Source organism: Pagrus major, chromosome 16, assembly GCF_040436345.1.
Source record: "Pagrus major chromosome 16, Pma_NU_1.0".
NCBI lineage: Eukaryota > Metazoa > Chordata > Actinopteri > Spariformes > Sparidae > Pagrus > Pagrus major.
In genome coordinates this window covers 28,607,551-28,612,550 of record NC_133230.1, presented here as the reverse complement: position 1 = coordinate 28,612,550, position 5,000 = coordinate 28,607,551, and the positions used below count along the sequence as shown (strand labels likewise).

General features: G+C 39.8%; 1 protein-coding gene across 1 annotated transcript in view; it reads right to left on the bottom strand.

Annotated features, from left to right (window-relative positions):
• ralgapa1 (Ral GTPase activating protein catalytic subunit alpha 1) overlaps window positions 1–5,000 on the bottom strand; it is a 69,539-nt gene that overhangs the window by 9,569 nt on the left and 54,970 nt on the right. The window lies entirely within an intron of this gene.

The following is a 5,000-nucleotide window of genomic DNA, read 5'->3' as shown; positions in this document are numbered from 1 at the left end:
ATAACTGAGGATTTTCAATGAGAGCAGAATGTGTGTGCGTGCGTGTGTGTGTGTGTGTGTGTATTTGATTGGTTGTGAAACAGGCACAATGTGTGTATGTAAGTGCATGTGTCCCTGTCTGAGTGTGTGATGGGATTAGGCCAATGAATCTTCAGAATGAAATCTGTGTTTGTACCTCAGCATGCGTGTGTGTGTGTATGTGTGTGTGTGTGTGTGTGTGTGTGTGTGTGTGTTTGTGGGGGTGGGTGGGTGGGGGATGCGTTGTGAATGGGTCAGCCATCTGTAATAGCGCCCATGGGTTTTCTATTGGGTTAGCGAGCTGGTCTATGGGCCTCAGAAGGAGAAAGATTCAGGTCTAATGGTAACTGATCCAGTTAGAGACAATGATAATAACAACAATATGGCTCCTTTAAAGTGGAGGGACAGACTGCACTGGCAGAATTAAAGAGAAAGGAGGAGGGTGGAGATGGAGGAGAGGATGGATGGGTGGAAAAGCTGGCAAAGCAGAGAGGAAGAAACATAAATAAACTTCAGACAGATGACGCTGTTTGTCTAACATTTTACTGAAATTAACCAGTCTTGATTTCACAGGAACTTCAAGTACTTTTAGATGTAGAAACAGTAGTTATTGTTTCAGAAATTATTTTCAGGCTTTTACTTGATGGAAGTTAGAGCCGCAAACGAAGCAAGGTGCTGAGAGAGGAAGAGAACTTGTAAAAAGATGGAGAGGAAATAGAGAGGGTGAGGAGGAAGAAGGGTGAGAACCCTGCAGTGAGTCAGAGGAGGTGAGGGGGAGGACAGCAGGTGAGGCGGGAAAAGAGGATAATTCAAGCAACAACATGACGTGTGTGTGTGTCTGCCTGTCTTCTGGAGAGAGCTGACAGAAGAGCAGCAGTCACACACAGCGTCTCTCACACCGAGTCTCTATGTGATCCCGCTGTTTGCCTTTTCCTGCTCCCTTGCATCGCACTTCCCCCCCTTTCGCGAATGGATGTGTGTGTGTGTGTGTGATGTGTGTGTGTGTGTGTGTGTGTGAGTGAGTAGGGAAGAGATGTGTGGATGCAGTTAGGAACACAAACTGTTATATATTACTGTAAACGAAACATAATTATCATTATATGCTATTTAATTAATGTCAACTGGGCACACAGGCACAATCTGCAGGTTTTTGGAAATTCACTGCCACTGTCTCTTTTTCTGAGAAGGTGAAACAGTTTAAAGGACACCTGAAGAGAAGAAAGAGGTCTACAGCGGCAGGGCAAAGTGAAAGAAAGAAGAAGAAGGAGAAGAAAGAGAAATAAATACATGGTGCCACTGCTGAGATAAATGACAGGAACATCACTTAGTTGTTCTTCACTCTTTCTACGTCTGCCTCCTTTATATCTCCTTCCCTCTTTCTTCCTCTCAGCAAGGGTTTCTCCCTACTGGGAAGAGGCAACATCGACAGGAAGAAGGACGCACTAATGACGCAAAACCATCCCATGAGCAGTAATATCATAACCAGATTTGCAATACATAAATGCTACACAGCTGTGTTTAGTCACTCTTTCTGATTGTAACTCTGGCCAGTTTGCAGTTAGGTGGAGCTATGACTAAAAGTTAAGTGATGTCACTAAACTAATAACAACATGCCCTTTTCACTTATATGTTAACATAGTGTGATAATCACAAAATCAGTGGTGGCTGAATTTCTTTTATTCAAGTTCCTGTTATTGTACAAGCTAGCCCAATTAGAACAGGTCATCGTTAATGGTTTTAGTAATTAGTATGGTCAGAATACTGGAATTTCTAACTTTGACCTAACCTCGAAAAATATGGATATTTCCCCGATAACATGGGGAATAATTGACACAACATTGAGGGCATACAATTTTTGATTTTTATCAAAACTATTTGATCATAGTGTACTGTGTGTTAAGCAGAACAGTATCTAACCTACTGACTTCTGAACATAGTCAGAAGACTGTGAGGAGGTGGGGCTATGTGGACACTGCAGCACTGTGCACGTCTCAACTCGCTGTCGGAGAGAAGAGAGAGGCTCTAATGGCTGTATCAATACAGCAGAAAACCAGTATTGAAACCGTTTTAAATATTCAGAATCAATGTGTATTGAGATATTGATATTTTTTGACAACACTATTAGTATCACCTGTGCTTTTCCTACTATGAGAAGTCAAAATGTCTGCTGTGAAAAAGACCTATGATAGAAGTATAAATTGTTTCATCCCAAACATGTGCAGCCAGTCTAAGAGCAAAATGAGGGAGCTGTCTAGCTGGTCTGCATACGAACACACAAGCTGTGCCTAAAATCACTCCCTCCATACCAGGAACTCTGTTTAGTACAGTGAGATTTCAGACACTCGTGAATTATCATCATCATCATCATCATTTTGTGTAATAACTGGGGGAGTTAAAATGCAACACATTGCATTGTAAGATTGTTATCAGGAAGTGTGTACACGGTTGAGGGTAAATACACTCCCCTATACACTTAACAGAGAATAACAATCTGATGAGGTCAAATCAAGAGTTTATTTTATTTATTGGGGATTTAATAGCAAGTTAATTAGATGATGTTTATCCAGTTCATAAAACCCTGGGATATGTCTATATTAATCAGACATGTAAACAAGCTGTCTTTTGAACAAAATGGTAATGTTGAATATTTGTATTTCTCATTGTATTCTTGGTGCTCAATGGTCATTGCCATTTCTTTTTTGTATTTCTCTTACCAAAGAGTTCATGTTCTGTGTGTTCACTATTTCTCTGAAATAATATATGATATAAGCAGTACGCCCGTACTGGCAGATAACCTCGCTCAGGAGATCTATCCACTTCTTCTTAAATTTATTCAAAGCAAACTGCTGTGGCTGCTGCAAAAACACACACTGCATCTTTTTTTTTTTGCATGAGGGGATTTCTGCAGTAAAACAATGGATAGCACACTTGGCTTTTTCAAAAATAAATTGAAGTCTTTTCTTTTTAACCAAGCTTTAATTCTGGAGTGATGACGCCTTTAAATTGTATCTTTAAGGTTTGTTTTACATTTTTTAAGCTACCAAATAATTTAAACCTTGGTGCTGAGATTTAGTAGCAGCATTTTCTTATTTCTGATTATTTAACTATGTTCCTTTGGTTTGCTAAACTTTGTGCAGTTGCATTTTGTGGGGCAACTGTGCATGCAATGATTATTCCTACCAAAAAGTAGAAGCCAGTGAGAATTAAAAGATAATAAACCTGCATTGCCTTTACACATCTCTGCCTTCATCCATCCATATCTCCCTTTATCCAAATGGCAGTCGTCACTCTGAAATCTACCGTAATTGAATTTTAGATGGCTCTTCTTATTAAGTCATTAGCAGAAAAATATCTCTCTTTCTGAGATGAAAAAGCACAGAAAGAGGGAAAATTATAAGGGAGAAAGAAGGGAACAGGGGCTGGTGAGGGAGAAAAAGGAGAAAGCAGAGCAGAGAAAGGCAGACAGGAGAAAGATAGAGGATAGAGGAGGCAGATAAAAAGCCTCTTTTGTGTCGAGTCAGAAACTCATTTTCTTGTGCGCGGCTGAAAAGAGTAAAGAGTTCATGCCTTCTCCAGCTCGTTCTCTCTCTCTGTCTCTCTCTATTTCAGCCCTTTTCTCACCCTCTCTCTCCTGCAGCGCAGTTCATGGCGGTGTTCGACTCCTGCGATCACTTGAGACTGATAGAGACTGGAGGAGGAGAAGAGGCGAGGGGGGTGGTAAAGGGAGCTTGTTAGCGCATTAGGAGCTGGACCCACCACTGGGATGTGAGCGTTGGGCGGTGTTTCTATGTAGAATTGTGCGACTGTATGCAGAGTATATAGAATATTCTGCTGTATATGTGAATACTTACGATGCATTTATAAGAGTTTTACATCAAAATGGCTACATTTAGTTATTTTTTTTCTAATTGTTTGGAAATAGAACACCACAATTTGATGGAATCAACAGAAAAACAAAAACATTTAATTACACTGTGGTATAGTCCTGTGAAGTGGATCATTTCAATAACCTGACTCTCAGTTTCTCTGTATTTTCTGACACCCCTTCCCTGTCTGTTGCAGTCAATCCCCAGGTCACTGGCTCCTACTGTAGATGTAAAATGTCATGAAACAGTGTAACTAATCTACACTAAAGATTGATTGATTTATGAGTTGTCAACTATTTAATTAATTGCCAATTTTGATAATTGAATAATCTGTTTGGGTATTTTTTAAGAGGAAAAAAAGAAAAGAAAAGATGATTAGATGATCCCAGCTACTTAAATGTGAATATTTTCTGGTTTCTTTACTCTATAAAAGTAAACTGAATATCTTTGGACATTTGAGGACATCATTCTGGGCTTGTAGAAATACTGACTGACATTTTCCAACATTGTCACTTATTCTTTAATCATTTGTGGCGCTGTTACAAAACATCACACCAATGGACAACTTTGTGCTACAGGTAAAAACAGAAAACTACAAGGAACCTGAGGACCTCATACATAAAAGGTCCAGTGTGTAGGATTTATTGGCATCTTACAGATGCACAACCAACTGAATACCCCCCGTCTTACCCTCCTCTATCGTATTGCCATAAACAATTGCTCTCTCGGGCCAGCGTTCTGTTTTGTTCCTGTTGGGCTACTGTAGAAACATGGTGGACTCAGGACTCATTCCCTCTGTCGATGTAAAAGGCTCATTTTAAGCTAACGAAAACACAACACTTCTTATTTTAATTTGATTATATAATATTATTATGAATACATTATTATGAATCTCATATTCCATTTCTGCCAATGGATTCCCCTCAATCTTAAACACTGTGCCTTTAAAGCTACACAAGGCAACTCCGCCTGTGGCTCTAAATGACATCTCGTCAGCTAAATGTAGACAGTTATCTCATGTTTATGAGCCCAGCTGGTCTGTTTTATATTGAAAAATACCAAAGCGATAAGAGAGTTAGAGGAGCCAACAGTGATGGGTCCGCTTTTCTCTGGAGA